The sequence below is a fragment of the Anser anser genome (genome assembly GCF_964211835.1).
Source record: "Anser anser genome assembly, chromosome: 16".
Taxonomy (NCBI): domain Eukaryota; kingdom Metazoa; phylum Chordata; class Aves; order Anseriformes; family Anatidae; genus Anser; species Anser anser.
The window spans coordinates 5,336,955-5,353,688 of NC_139737.1; the positions used below are offsets into that span (position 1 = coordinate 5,336,955).

Below are 16,734 nucleotides of genomic sequence, written 5' to 3' on the forward strand. Positions count from 1 at the left end.
CCCCGTGCCCTGCTTGGCAGAACATGGGAGCAGGGAGGTGCGGGAGGGGAAGGCGGCCCTGGCACGGGGCAGGAGTGTGCCCCAACCCATGGCAAAGGGGCTGTGGAGGCAGCTCGGGACACGATCGAGAAATGACTCTGGAAATCACACCAGAGGTGGCCATGGGAGCGACTGCGGGCTCGGCTCTCAGGACAGCTTGGGTGGTCATTCTGGAAGCGGCCTTCAGATAGCACCCAGAGGTGGTTGCTGGGGATGGCTCCAGAAGTGGCTTGGGAGGTGGCCCTAAAAGCGGCTGGAAATGGTGCCCAGTTTGTCTGTAGACCACTCCAGGCCTGGTTCTTGGGCTTGGGGTGGAGAGCGATTCCAGAACCAGCCCTGAAGCTGGCCTAGAAGCAGCACCTCAACTGCCCGAGGCAGAAATGCACGGATTTATTTGCAATAATTGTTCACACAGGAAGTTTTAAAAATTGGGGATTTTCTTCTTTCACCAGTACTAACATCTTCTGAATCCAACGTTAAAAATTTCCATCAGCACCTGTGAAGGATTCATAGCTGCGCGTGTAGTGTAAACAGCTCGGGAACTGAAGGAGAAGTCACAAGGGCCAGGCACAATGCCCGTTTCAGTGGAAGCCACACCTTCCCTTAGAGAGCCCAGGTGCCACACGAATGCCACTTCCCTTCTAGTATCAACAAGTTTCAATGCTTTAAAGTTTCCTCTTTGAGGCACACGTTTCCTGCTTTTAGTCTCTTGTCGCAGAACCAGGCCCAGGTCAGAGGCAGGACGGCAGGTCACACATCGCCCAGCAGCGTTAACAGAAACTACGGTGTGGGACTACGCTGGCAAACATCACTGTTTTAGCACAGTTTATCACAAAGATGCAAATCCTAGATGCTTAGAAAAAGAGTCAAGCCCTCCCAAAATTATGGGACCTAAAGGAAAATACACCTTCCAGTTATGCGTCTTTCAGGTACTTTAGATGTTTCTCAGTACTCTTTAGAGCCAAGGAACACGGTTTGTTTGGAGTGACAGCAAGAGTTCAGTGCAGGATGCCATGGATTGCAGCTCCAAGGAAAAATGTAAGAATCATGGTAGGACCTGGAGAACAATTGATTGGAACAGCTGGCAACATCCTTACCTACATTTATTCTTTACAGCCCTATTTGCTGCTTTTCTGCCATTCTTCTTGGTTTTGGTTTCTTTATGGGAAACCACATCACCTGACATCTCGTCTGTGCCGGAGCTTTCAGGCTACATTTCCCCTCTGTGACTACACCACATACATGCTCACATCTACGTGTACTGGTGCCTTCGTCAGCATCGGACATCCTTCTTCCAAGTGCAACCGCAAGGGTTATTTTGCTGACGAGGTGCTGAGCCCGCAGGTCCCCACCCCAGCAGCTGCAGCCCCACAGCCCCCCTGTGGGGGGGCTCCTGCAGCTTGCAAACACCACCAGCCTTTTCCCCTGCTCCTTCCCCTCCCTGGCACCTTCCCGTTCTCACCATCTTCCATTTTGAAGCTGACATCCACCCCCTAGTCCTTGCAGCTTTGGCCCCCTCTTCTGCCAACAAAACCAAACTCCCTGGCCATGATCCCCTTGGAGGTCTGCCACGTATTCAACAAGTAGAAATGCCACTTTTTTTTTCTTTGGAGGGCCACAGCAGGGCAGATGCAAAGAGAACAAAGCAGCACTGCAAGCAGTCCCTGTAACACAGGGTGTGATGGCTGGTGGTGATGTCCTCTGCAGCTGTGCTGGCTCCGACACACGTCTGATGGCCATTGCTGGTGTCAGGAGTACCTGCTTGGGGTAAGGCATGTAAGAGGGTTGTGTTGCCAAGATCTCAGTCAATGTCTCACAGATACCTAACTATGGCCTGACATAAGGAAAGGGGAGTTAAAAATAGAGCACACTCCTGGGAAAATACATGGGAAAATACATGCTGTTACACACTGTTGTATCTATCCACATTGGAAGATGTTCCTGGAAACCGTTTCTGCCCTGCACTTTCCTCTTTCTGCCAATGCTCTCGTTCTGGGAGCGCCCCTTTGCATTTGCTATTTATTGCTCCTTCCAGATGTCACGTGCCAGTGTCCCCTGCTAGGATGGGACTCAGCACCTCACCTTCAGAAATGACCAAAATCTAACATCTCTAGCTGTGATGGAGGATTACAGGGCAGCGTTAAGGATTCCAGGTACATGGAACTGTTATCCCAGCGTTTACGCTGGATAATTCCTTCTGGTATGGAGTTATTTTGCTCCTTAAATGGACTAAAATGAAATAAGACAGAAATAAACTTGTCTATGTAGATAAAAGTACACTAAGTAGTAAATTATACTAGGGAAAATGAAACAAAGACAACAGCTTTCCCATGAACACAAATTTAGCATCTTTTATGCCTACACACAGACAGGTAATGCACAGCATTTCACACATTACCTTTGTGGTTTGGTTCAGAACACCTAAGGAGACTGCTGGGTGTCTCACCAGGGAATCCACCTGTAATATTTAGGAGTATCTTCCTCCAGCCTGTACCAGGGAGCACCAAGACAGCCATAACAGGGACTGAATCAAGTAACTCAGCCCTTCCCAGCACTGCTCCAGGGTGGTGAAGCTTCCAGGAAGAAAAAAGCAGTCATTTCTTTGCGCAAATCAAAACCAGCCCGAGGTCACCTAACAATGGAGCGGTGTGAAATTGCACATGTGTAGCTGAGAGCAGTGCTTGGGACAAAGGCTTTAAGACTTCCTTGTTTAAATGGCCAGGAAAAAAAAAAGCCCTGGTGCTCCTGGGCTACTGGAGCTCCCCATAGCCATTGACCTTTTAGATTTGTTTATTTTAAAAATGTGTCACTATTTTTCTCTTAAGTCAAATAATTGAATGATTTCTACATTCTCTTCCCTCTGACCTCTTATTTTCTTCCTTTTCTCTAGAAATGCTCATTCAAAACTCAAATATTTAAGAGTGGATATGGCCTAAATGTTGCAATTCTTCATTCCACAGATTGCTATCACTATTGCAATCACTGTTCCCTCTGGATCTGGAGAAACCCACATAAAAGGACACCATGAAATACAGATTTGAATAGTACATGCAAGGAATAAAATACTCTTCGAAGAATCTTTACAAAAATACCCCTTAAGAATTAGGAGGAAAGGGCATTATTTTTACAGTGGGAGTATTATAAGCAATGTCTTCTGCTCTCAGCAAGGCCTCAAATGTTCGTTTTGTGGATCTGGGCAATTATTAGGCACTATGATTGTATTACCCCTGCGGAATCATTCTCTCAGACTAAATTCGCTTGTTCAGACACCCTGGCATCACTCAGCAATTCTGCCTTTGCTTTTGAACAAAGCTGACTTGACCTGCTTTGATCATACATGCTGGGAGACAAGAGGTAGAGAGCTCAACAGAAAGGGATTCTGGAGAATGACGGAAATCACGCAGCCAGCACTATCAGCCAGCTGAAACAGATGCTGCAGTTTTGGGAACGACTGCAGCTTTACTGCCGAGAAGTTGAAGAGCAAGCTTGTCACCAGCGCTCCCTACTGCAGCCACGTTGAGGAATTCTGCCTGCAAGAAAACCTGCAGGCCAGTAAGAAGGGCTAGGGGTCCTTGCCCAACAGTAATACAGCCTCAGTTACGTTCACACAGTTCTACACCATTGCAAATAACACTTCGGTTGAAAGCCCACCACCTATCAGACAAGGTCATGCCAGAACCTAGTGACAGTGAATTCCACATCTAAATCCAGACTCCTTGTTAAGGTAACAAGTCACACTGGAGAGGACTCTGCTCCATTACGTCCACAGCCTATGCTAATCAGCCATGGGAGCTGAAGAATGGTTTATAAAGCTATGCACGTGGCTCTGCTGACATTTAGCACCTTAAACTACAAACCAGCATCGTGCAGGACATGGCCTTCACTAACCTGCCTGAAGAAAGCTCCTCCACCCAGCACTCCTTCTGCCATCACTTCCACCGAACTGGTCCTGACAAAACCTTCCTGACCACAGAGCAGTTTAAAAAGAAACCCCAGAACCAGCACACTTGACTCCATGCTGCTATTAAAATCATCTCACAGATTTTGGTGAGCACTAGAAGTTACACCAAAATAATGCACATGCTCTTACAGGGCTAAACATACTAAAGAATCAAGCCTCAGCTAATAAACCCCCAGTGGTGTCCTGTGGGAGAGACCAGCAGACCTTTAAATTGTAGTAGCACTTGAGGGCGCTCCTGCAATAAATTTAACTCACCCTAAAATCCTCCACTCGGTGATAGGAGTTGAAGTCTTCTGTTAAAATATCACTGACCCATGTTGACACGTATATTTTTGCTGTTACACTGTGGCCCTGCTATTTTGGTAAACAAGGAGCAGAAGTTAGTCCTAACATTAACCATTCAAGGTTAGCACCTAGTCGTCCTTCCTAATAGTCACACAAAGTGATAAAGGGGGACAGGGGAGGAAGAGGACAAGAAAACAGTTTCAGATTATTTTTTTCCTCCATATAACATACTTGCTCTCTGTGAAGTGTTGGAAGTAAGTGTTGGAAACGTGAAAATGTCTTCTAGAAACTTTAAAAAAAAAAAAAGGATGAAGATTCAAGCACCACCTTGTCTCAAAGGAGAAACATGGGTCGCTGTAGTCCCTTACGAGCAGGGCGACTACACTGCCTTTTGCTCTTGTTTCCCCGGCCTTTAAAAGCATCCTCCTTGCAAAGACTTTTTGATCCTCACAGAAACCCACATCCCTCCCTCACCTTCCACCTGCTACCTCCTCCACTGCATCCTTCCCACCTTCCTTCTTGCGGGTCCTGCAGGCTGCTGCTGTGTACTTTGGGATGCTCAGTGCCAGATCCGAGATCCAGCCATACAGTTCTACCCCAAGAGAGCATCAGACACATACATGCTCCACGGTTAGTCATGTTTCAGTTCTTTCTGAACTCACTAAGTTTGTTCCCCATTTTTTTTTTTTAACCCTGCTCCAATATGAAACAGGCAAAAAACAGGAACAACAGTCTTTTGACTGAAGTTACAAACTGTCAGCCTGAGAAAAACATTCTGTTCAGAAGTTCTGCCAGTGCAGCGCTGCATTTGATAATATTCCTGTTTTTAATCACAGCACTTCCATATTTAGCTCTTCCTCCATTTCAGCCAATATGCTCAATAGTTTTCATTGCAGGATTTTAAAGTATCACATGCTTTTTCTCAAGTAATATATAGATATTTTGAGGGGGAAGAAAGAAACCAGACTATGCTACATTTGAGTTTCTTATTAATACTGACTGCTTAACAGAAAAAGAATGAAAGGAAACACTGAAGACTAAAAAGATGGTTCATAACATTTTCTAATGTTCCTGCAGCACTGTATTTCCCCATCATTTTATTCAACAACTGTCTGTGTCCTTAAGAATTTAATATTTTAAAACATCCTTATTGGTGTTTTAGAAAGTGTCAGACCATCATGTTAAGAAAGCAGAAATACAGCAAAGCAGGTGTGCTTGGCAACACATCCTGAAGTATACAGACTAGCTTGCCAGAGCTTAGAGATGACTATAACATCAGTCCTATAAAAATGCATTCACATAGGGACTACTAATTACATGTCAAAAATCATCTGCAATTGTAAAAAGGCAGGGCAAAGTCAAAGGGAAAGCAATCCAAGAAAGCTGACCTATAAATCCACAGTTGTCGACAAAAGATAAGCAAACAAAAAGTAGAGTACAAAGTAACTGAGAAAAGTACTTTTTGTCTGCAAAGATGATGAATTAATCCTTTCTTCTCTATCATTCTGTGATTAATTAAGAGTAAGAGTTAAGCTTTAAAAATCAGGAATAACAAACAGCGCATATCCAATTTTAACAGATCCTCTAGCTGTGACATGGTCTTGATCTCAGCGTTGATCTCTGGAAACCAGAGGAGCACATTTTACGCTCGAGCTTTGGCTCATTGAAGCCATGGGGAGGCTCGGAGCGACTTGATGCTGTGCCACCTCCCCGGCACCACGGGCAGACCGACAGCCGAGCTGCTCCCTGGGATCAGCTGTGTGCGCACTGCGAGATCTCTGCTTGGCGGGGGTGGAAATCTTTCAATCTCGTATCGTTTCCTGCCGAACCAGCATAGCTGGAATCTTCTGTAAATGGCCAGCATATTCATTTGTTGAGCTTCAGACTTAGCGTTTTACCAATACATATGAAAACCTTGTGTATCTAAGCTCAAACTTTCTAGGAACAATGCCAGTAAGATGCCTCATGTTTCCTGCTCCATACAGAATAGGAAAAAAAGCACAACAAAAAAAAGAGAACCAAACTCATCTATAATCTACTTTGACAGTTATTGAGAACATTTGGCACCTATTAAAAACCTTTAAGATTAGACCCTGTGAGCTATAAAAAAATATAAATGTGAACTTTACACCACATTTAGTTCACTACTGTGGTAGGTTCAGTCAGTTATTTTCCATTGAAAAATTATCTTAAAATGAAGCCAACTGCCCCACAGACAGCAAACATTCACGCACCGCCAGCGTGTTCCCTTGGGCATCCCTCCCACCCCAAAGTCACAGCCACAGAAGCAGCCCCCTCCCTCGGGGGACACGGCGGCTCCAGCAGCATCTCGCAGCCTCACACTAACACGAGGGTAAGACACTTCTGTGCTCCAACACAAAACACGCTCAGCACAGGCACAAAGAGCTATTCTTGCTCAGAATCAGATCTTGCCCAGCGCCTTGCCCAGGTCTTTTGCTATCATTTTTGACCTGCTGCATACTGCCCTGTATGAGGCTCTTCATCAAAACAGTGTAATCATGAATCAGGCAATAGCTGCCCATCCTAGAAAGACTTTCTATAAAAAAACAACTATGAGAAGAACATGGGACCGAACTGTAAACTCAGCCTTAAAATCAGAGCAGACAGATCCCAGTGTCTTAAAAGACTTTGAAACAACCCAGGTTCACGTTTAATAGTTGCTGTTGCCCATGCCAGTAGTATTACATGAACAACCATTCAACATTTTGGAATTCCTCTGGAATAAATTAAGTCCAACTACTTGGAAACTGACATTCTGAAAACAAAACAGGAGCTCTCTAGAGTTGAGAATACAATTTCATCATCATGTGGATTACCAAAATAGCAATTTGATAACAAAAAAAGCCACTAATTTGCATAAAATGATTGTAAATCAAAGCTACAGATGTTTAGAAGCCTGGGATAGAAAAAAAAATGAAGTAGCTATATCTAGGCTCCGTACTGACTACTGGTGGTACAAGACTAATTTTCACTTTTCTTGAAGTGACCAACATTCATGTTTTTTTTTTTTTTTCCAATATAACAGTCTGATTTAATTTTTCTTGCCACTCAAGCAAGACTATCTGTACTAAGAACTGTATCCTTATCCCGTGGGGGGTTCCCATAAACTCCAGGCGCTTTAAGTGGCAGCTTCCTTCAACTTAAGCATAAATTCAGAACCACAGGCCATTTAAGGTGACACCTTATTAGAAGGGATGATATACTGAGGTATCTATAGTGGCAGAGAACTGGGCTTTCTGCTCCTGAGGCGATGAAATATTTCAGTATTTGCCATAGTTTAAGCCCCACATTAATAAATAAGCCTGTGTGAAAACTATTCTGTGAGAAAGGTACAGCAGAGAATATTAATATTTTCAATCAGTTTCTAAAGATGCAACTCCAAAATGCAAATGCAGTATACTAACAAACTTGTTTTGTCTGCGCAAGTAAATTTAATTAATGAAAAAAGTTTCTGGCAGCCCACTGAAAGTTGGTCTTGAAGTCTCTCAGAATTACATTTTCTTTCAAGTACTGCTAAATTGTTTGGAAGCCACAGAAAATATATGTTAAGACAGTTGCTAATTTAGAGAAAAATGAGCTCATCTGGAACAGTGTCTACAGCGTCGATCACTGCACCACAAGAAAAATATTATTGTACTGCAGTGTGCGAAGCCTTGTAACACAAATGATGCCAGGTCAAAAGGATCTGACTTACTAAGAAAGGTCGAGACTGAGGTCTTGCTTTTACTGTAAAAGATGAAGTCCAAAAGGAAGTTTTAACATGAAGGGCTGGGTAGAAAAAAGGTGATCTGAACTGAATAACAGTGACCATAAAGTCCCCCCCCGCCAGGAGCAATAAAGACTTCCAAATGTAGGAAGATGTCTTCCAATGACAAATTGAGGTAAGTGATGTGCTAAGTTATGCTTCTTAGGGTCTCAAAGTAACGTAAGGAGAGCACAAGTGTTATCAGAGCAGATTGCTTAAGTAATCTTAAGCATATGCGCAAACCCCAGAGAGAACCCAGGGGAAACTACATCCCTAAGGTAGAGACTTGAACGCTTTATACAACGGAGAGGACGAGTCAGGTATTTATAAAGAACAGCTCAGAGGCCTGCTGAGTAAGGGTGTACCAAAACCACCTGACTGGAAACATGCAGTGAAGTGAACGTGCCCCCCCGTGGACACCGACACATCGCTGTTAGCCCACTCCAAGCAGTCCGAAGGCTGTGACACAGCAAGGTATGATCCACGGTCTGGTCAAGTAACTGTTCCTCTTAGAACCACTGTGTTGAATTTTCTAACACTATACATGTAAAAAACCCAAATTACAGTTTGGTATTAAAGTAGGTATAAGGATAGAGTATTCCATTCATACGTGGCTTTCTCCTATCTCCTGCATTCTTCCCTAGCCACAGCAACATGTGACAATACTGACGCATATGCATGTGTATAGGCCAGGCATCAGCTAAGAAACAAGCACACACCACTAACAATACACTGCTTCTCTGCCTCCGTTCGCATTTAAACCCACAAGCAAACTTCTCCTCAACTGCAGCAGCATCAGTTACGGAATTTACTTCCTCGTTGTTGTATAATCCAGAGAAAGTTCACAAGACAGACAGCCTTATTAATTCTGAGCAGACCCGATACTCACCAACCTTTCCTCATGATGATTCTCACTTGGATTCCTCTGACATGGTGTCAGTTTTGTTAGGAAATTCCACTTTACTGCAAGCAGCTTCAGTTAGCAGATCGATTTCATACAAGAATCTGATCAAGCAACACGTTAACAAAGACATAAGATACCCACGTGCTGTGAAATAACGGTTACAGGGGGCTTCACAGTGTGCTGGTGTCCTGTCCCGTCCCTCCTTCCCCCAAACTGGATGGTCCTCAAGAAATTTACCAGTAAAACATCCTCTGTAAAGAAACTGCACACAAATACTGCCCATCCTTAAGCAACAGCAGCAGGATATTGTTGTGGTGCAAAGCAGACACGTGGGATTGCCCAAAAAGATGACTGTAGCACCCCAGGCTGCCTCTCGGGCTCTTCATTAGCGCTGTTTAACGTCACCTTTCTTACCATGATTTCCCAAATTTGGGGTTCCAATTTCAAATGGATTTACTTCAGCAGTATTCCTAAGAAAAAAGTGGTCTGTACCAGGTGAGATCAGTGGGAAATGGAGACACCAAGTATTTGAATACCACACGGAGCCTGCGGGGTTATCCAGATTTCAGCTGAATTAAATGACACATAGTTATGACTACTACAGACATCTGTTTTCAAGAGGTGTCTAGATCATTAGCAGCTAATTCTACGTCTCTGTGACATTCCCTGCCATATGCTGGGGGATAATCTCAGCAACCAACACGGATTTTCACCTCAAATCCTAACAAATCTGCTCTGCAGGGCTTCGTGGTTTTTTTATGTCATTTATTAGATAATACTGCTCAGCTGCTCCTCTCTGCTTTTTCCATTCCTTGTATCTGTTGTTTCACAGCACCCAACGCCCAAATACTCATGCAACCTACCTGGTAAGTGACAGTTTTTTCACACCATCCTAGTAAAAAATCCCTTCCTTGATAAAGGATAAATACAAAATTCATCTCCTGGGTAAACACACTCAACTCCTGGTTAGGGCTGCACGTCTGTGCATGTAACACACAATATGAAGAGCAAAGGGAGAAGACCTAGCTTTACATGCAACTTCATTAATAGTGAAACTCAGAGGGTTTTTGGCACTCAGTGAAATAGGTGCCTATGCTGAAAGATGCAGTGGCACTTTTGCAGCCACAACAAATGTGTACATACACAAACAGAACTTGATGTTTGGCATTAACCAACAATAACAAGCCTGGATGTGACTGCTCCGGAGCCTGGACCGAATCATTTCTCTAGGCCATAAGCAGAGGCATCATGAATCTGTTGCATTTCCTCAGCCTGGTGGCATTCCTTCCCTGCACAAGGGCACACAAAACCTCACTCAAGCTCTGGCCTCTTTCTTCACTAGCTAGGTATTATCTGTGCTGAGCTTTCTGGTGGGTTTGGCAGTTGCTTCAGCCTCAGGGGCATCTCCTGAATGCTGCTAGGGAAGAGGGACAGCTGTCAGCAAGAGCTGCTGGTGTGTCCACCCCACACTTCCAGTGCTCCCGATGAAAGACAGCAGGGAAATGAAACAATCTTGAATGAACTGTGGCAGACCATAGTCAGGGTGGGGAGAGCGGTGAGGATTTCGTGGTCCTGCCTCCTGCCAGCCCTGAAGGAAGGCGGCAGTCTGATGAGATGTTCCTGTAGCCCCAGAGCTTCCCCAAAAGCTACAGAGCGGTTCTGCCGCTGGCGAGGAGAGACGTGTGGCTGGGATATTTTTATCTCCTCTTCGCTCCCATCCCTGTCAATCCAAAACAAATCTCAGCTAGTTAGGTGGGAAAGATGGTTCACAAGCAGAAAAGGATTCCCCAGCTTGATTTGCGTGTCACCACTGGGTAAAGCAGATACACGCCACTGCGGTGGCACAGCCGCATTGTTCCTGGTTTCAGTCTGGAAAGGTTACTGGAAGATGGGAAATAGCAGGCCTACTGCTTGATTTTTAGCAGCTGAAGAGCAGCAGTAAACCGCGTAAGTATTATGTAAAATGATCTTTTTCTAAGTATACATTTATTGTGCACAGAAGAAGTGGATTTAATTACAAACAACTGGAAGTTTTTAACAGTCTAGATTGCCCCCTACTCCCTTTCCAAAAACTAAGGTTTGGCAGCAGCTTTTGGGTTTCTTTGCAAGTCTTCTAAGTATTTCCTTGGAAAGACTTTACACTTGGTCCCAGGCAAGCAGTCAAAATCAACATTTAAAAAGCATGCCCTGCATAATTTCCAGGATTCAGCAGCATTAAGGTATACTTATGGAGGCCAGGAAGAGAACTGCTTTTTGTACTTTTTGACTTAGTGCATAAAGCTGGTCTTCAGACAAGGAAGTTTATATTCCAAATAATATTTTTAACTACATGCGGTCAAGTGCATAACTTATCAAGCCCTTCCTCGTCCCCCTCCCAAAATAAGCCTGAATTGTAAATGTCCTTGCAGTGTTTAGTTTTTGCTCAGACCTCTGCTGGAAGCAACAGATTCTCAAACCTTCTAATAGAGAATTATTTGATGGCAGAGAAAGTTTCACATAACATGTTCTTAAATTCCTTTTTACAGTAAAACTACAGTTTGGGCCAGATAGCGATACTCACACTAAATTGGCTATTTCTCTGAGGATTAAGAATGATTTCACTATCTGTCACCGTGCCTTGGCTGGGGGACAGAGTAACAGCAGCACACAGGTGAGAGCCCTCACTCATACAAATAAGCCCACTGAAATCACTGTGACTGCTTTCAGATCTGCAACACAAGTTTTTGGTTTGATCCAAAGCCCATGAAATTTCACCCATTTCGTGTATTTGATCAGGAAACAGGCCTTTGCAAATTGCTTTTGACTTTTCAATAGTAGTACACATGACACTTCTGGATGCAACAACTTATACATGTTTAAGGACTAACCCCTAAAAAATTCTCAGGTTTTGGTTTGGTGGATAGACAGACTGGAAAGTTTTCCTTATGAATATTTTCAGTGTATTTAAAACAAATGCATATTCTTCTGAAATACCTGGAAATTCAGTCCTACATCACTCACCACCTTTTAGATGGTGTAGCATGAAATACTATGGACAAGCGATAAACCTTCACAGAAGCTGAAAGGAATGAGAAATTACAACACTAGTAGCGTTAAGGAATCAGGTTTAGAGCAAAAAAAAAAACAACTATCTTTGAGCTTTTACAGACTAAAAGGTATTTATTTGTTCTATGTTTCTAATCACCAGAGGAAAAACTGGGTCTATCAAATCATGAATTTCCTGTGTGGGGAGAAGGCAGGGAAAGCATCGAGGGAGTATATTATGCAGTATTTTTCTTCCAAGCAGAGAGTTTTATCTGGTATTTATATAAAAAAAGGGTCTGAATGCAGACTGGCAGCTCACAATAGCATGCCCTTCTTCCTCACTGTCTCCGTTTCCTCCCCTTGTAAAGCTCAAGTCCCACAAATTCCCCAGCGCTCCAGAAACCCTCTGGCTAACCAGCAATCCTGAGATTTCAGCATAAAAGCCACCAGGAAAAATGCAAAACCAAACAAACGCAGCCCACAGTCTAGAAACTGTGCTTGGTGGGGGGGCAGGGAGGGGAAGAGGAAGAGGCTGTGGTGCAAGGCATGAGGGCAGCCTGCCGGGGAGCAGGACAAGCGCTCGGAGGAGCTATTTCTCATTCTGCAGCAGCTCTGCTCAGGTCCCCCTGCGACCAGCGTGGCCTGGGGCACAGCCACAGCACATCATGGTCTGTGCATCCCGGGGACACACGAGCGCTGCTGGTGGCCGGCTCTCTGCACTTTGCCCAAGAAGCCAGCAGAACTCAGGCTCTGAGGAAGGAAACAATGAGCTTGCACAGCTGTCAGTGTCCCAGTCGAACTACTGTAAGCAAAATTAAAGAGTCAGAAAGAACGAACATGAAGGAGTTACCTTCCTTTGATGCCTGAAGCTCATCTCCAACAGTGCAGGGCAATAGTACAAGTTCAAAACTGCAGTAAGCTCATCTGTCTCATAGATGGAAACCACGCTCCCCATACGGAGCCCAAGCAAGGAGTTTCAGCACCAGCACTGCTACGGTACCGACCAGAGCAGCTTGGATCTCCCACTGAAAGCAACAGCTACACCTCGCCTGCTCAACCACCAGGCATCAGCCCCACTGCTCCACTGCCTCACAGCAACTCATCACCCAAAACAGGATGGAGGAGGTGAAAATGGAGCCCTTCCAGGCTCTACAGGGAAGAAGTTCCCCAGGGAACTCTGCCATTTTTGGCTTGACAAAAAGAGAGGATACTTACAGTAAAAATGTAGTTCTGAAGTTATTTTAATTTGCACTGATGAGAAAACAGAGCTGGGCTCTCCACAAACATTGCTAACTGCTCTGGGATGAAAAGCTTCACAATTTTCTTATGAACAGCAGAGCTGGAGCCTGGAGAATTCCTTCCATCTGCCTTTGGTTGCTGCACACGCTGGCACACAGAAAATGCTCATCGGTAGCAAGACCATGATCAGAACTGCTGCAGTACAATAGGGAGATCAAAATCTCTGGAAAAAACATATACCTCCTACTCTCCTTACATGCACATAAGAAAAAACCTTACTGGAGGCTCAGGTAACATTACCATCTACTGCCTGATACACAGGTGGAGCTTGGGGCACCTGCTTGCACCTGGAGTCACCTGCTCTTGGGCTTTTCTCAGTTCATCAAACATGCAAACACAACAGCCGTGTCTGCTCCATGATTTGCAAATGCACTGCTAGTCAGTGCTTGCTCTCTCTCTGCCCTGACCACCCCATAACAGTGCTGAATGGCCCACGCGTGCTGGGCTTTAAAAGCTCCTTCGTTGATGCCACCTACCCTTCAGTGGTCAGTAATGCACTTGGCCAAGGTATCACTGAAATCCAAAAAAATCAGAATCAAATGCACGTTCCCAAATTGCAAGCCTCAGATTTTAAAAGCAACTTATTTTGGATTAGCGTTCCTATAATTTAATGCAGAGAAAGCTCATGGTAGGCAGAGATCTGTGCACTGCCCCAGTGTGGGGCACAGGGGTGGGAACACAGCCCCACGCAGGATGGTGAGAGGGGAAGAAAGCTCTGCAGTGAGGGCTCTGGTCACACCTGAAACTGCTTTAAAATTAAAATCCACATAAAACCACTTTTCCCACTCACACTGGCAGAATTCCACCCTTCAAATAAATCACCTGCAGCTCCCAGGGATGCTGTCATAAGCAGCTCCCACAGCTGCTTCCCCTGGGACTGCGATAAATGCCATCCCCACGCAGGCCGTTCACACAGAGAATGGCGAAGGGTTGGGCCCTCCCTTCATTTGTTTTTCCACTGAACCCGATATACTTCCTGGAGGTCAAAGTCGTGAAGCTGAGGCAGCACCGCAATGTGCAAACAAGCCTGCGCGAAGCCGCGCTCGGGCAGGGGCCTCTGGGTTCAGTTCCCAAAAACAGGCCCCGAGCCCGCTGCCGGCCTAGCGCCACGCTCAGCCTTGTGTGGAGGCACTGGTGTGGGGCACTCGCTGATTTTCATATGAAGATCTCTCCTTGCAAGAATGTTAACCTGTGCTTAGGACAGGAGAAAGGAGAAGAAATAGTGCTCCAGTAGGAAGAAAACCTCCCAGAGCCCCCCTCCAATTTGGGAGCAGAATTTATCTGGGTTTTCCCAGGAATTTTAGTACTTTCCCCACTTCCAACACACTGTCAAGAAGACAGTCTGTTTAGCCAGTTCTCCTAAGACTGTAGATTGTAAATCCGCATCTTTCTCCTAATTAGGAACCGATCCATCCTCCTCAGCATCCCCTTCCTTTACTTGGCAAAATAAATACTAGCAACTCTGACATCTGTTTAACACCTTCCCCACATTCCTCAATGCAGAGAACACTTAAAGATTTTTGTGACATGCAAATCTTATAAAATGCTGCCCAGACAGATTCTGTGGATTTTCTTTGCAGAAGGAACATAATTGAGGAAGTTAAGAAAACTTCAGCTGTGCTATTTATAAGCCATACAGTGGCTTGTTTCTCAAATGCCTCATTGACCAGGGGAACAATGACAGTAAGTTTATGGAGTTCAAGTTCTCTTAAGACACCTTTCAGGCCCAAATATCTAAAATATTATGGATTTACAAGCCCGCAACTGGGCTTTCTTATAACAAAGATCTGGACTTGTCCTCACTTCAGGGAATTGCCTCTTTTTCCCTTTGCCTTTTTCATACTGTAGTAATTAGAAAGATTCACAAAGTCAATGAAATCATGCATATAAGTGCACTCCCAAATTTAACAGAAACAGGGAAGAGCTGTATGTAATTAGAAGTAACTGTTCTTTGTTGTTTCTCTTCCAAGAATATGAATATACCTTATTGAGCTGTGCAGGTATTGACAGCACACGGAAGGGACACAAACTATTCACATTTCTGTTGAGATGACCATCTCAGTATTACCTTCTTTTTGACACTACAGTTTTGGATCAAGCTAGGATCAAGCTAGGACTGCTGGCTAATACACTTTTCAGCATCTTACCAGAAGCTGAGGTGCTGCCTGCATGAGGCTGTTCAAGAGCAGACAGCATGGGAAAGACAACAGAAGCCTGTGCCAAGGAGGGCTGCTGTTCCCTACAAGGAGCTCTGTTGGGTGCAAAGACTCCTCTGAAGCCCATTCAAACGCTGTAGTTGGGATGGCTGTGCCAGTATCTCCCGCTCCTACTGCAAGGTCCAATGCTGCTGAACCACGTTGCAGAAGCGATGAGCTATTTATGAGGTCCACCCAAAGAGCCCAAGCACTTCCCCTGCAAAGAGCAGAAATACTCAGTTATTTCTGGGAATTTCTGTTAAGGTTACAGGAATTGCCAAAGAAGGAGAACACAAACAGCGAATAGATATGCTTTTAGCAACAACACTTCCAAATATTAAAAATTAAAACATCGTCTACCTCCTTTCAGTAGAGGGCATTTTACAGATACAGATGTGTAATGTTTTAAAGCAGATGAGAATATGGCTAGGAAATACATATATACACAGATTAATCTGTGTGCACATACAAAATATCTCTATAAAAGAAAGATACAGATTAAAATGTGGTTTTAGAAAGGTAAGTAGCTGAGTATAAGTTGCAAGATTACCATCATTTTTATCAGGAGTTACCAAAACCTAGCACTGGTTAAAGATATCTACCTCCCAGTGATTTTCTTCAGAAAAAAACATTGATTTTTGTTCCTAAATTTGTTTCTGACCACTGACATTACACAGAGGGATCAGGGAACGCACTATCACTACAGAAACATGCCAATAAAATACTATGATACAGCCTGGGAGAAAAGCCAAACGCCGCAGGCAGAACGATGGCAAACATCATAATTCACAGGCCAAGTCCTGGTCAGACCAAGACCAACATGCCATTAGGCAGTCAGCAGTCAAACTCTAGAGTATGTACCACCAACTTCTCACCTGTCCGTGGCACTGCTTTGTAGTTCTAGCACTTGAGGAGACCACCTAAAATACGCAGGCACTACACTACCAGCCTCTGCAGGTCAGGGCAGCAGAGCCCCCAGACTATCTTCAGAAAATGCGCCGGAAGCCTAAGGAGTACCGTTTGGGGAAAACCACCTTTAGCCAAAATACCAACCACTCCCACCCTCCAAAGCTGTACTGGCACATTAACACACACAAGCCCCCTCAGTTTTAGGATTTCAGGATGGCACTGGTGTCATTCCAGGTTGCTGCACAAACCTCTGTTACTGCTGAAGTGTGCGGGTTCAGAACATCTGAGGAGGAAGGTCCAAGCTCACATGAACAAAACCCTAACTTCTTCGGCCAGTTACTAGGACCAAGCA

The 16,734-nt window shown here is 44.6% G+C and overlaps 1 protein-coding gene across 1 annotated transcript in view; it reads right to left on the bottom strand.

Moving 5' to 3' along the window:
• The window catches only part of GNAS (GNAS complex locus), a 151,988-nt gene that overhangs the window by 127,724 nt on the left and 7,530 nt on the right, over positions 1–16,734 (bottom strand). The gene's annotated exons all lie outside the window — the stretch shown is intronic.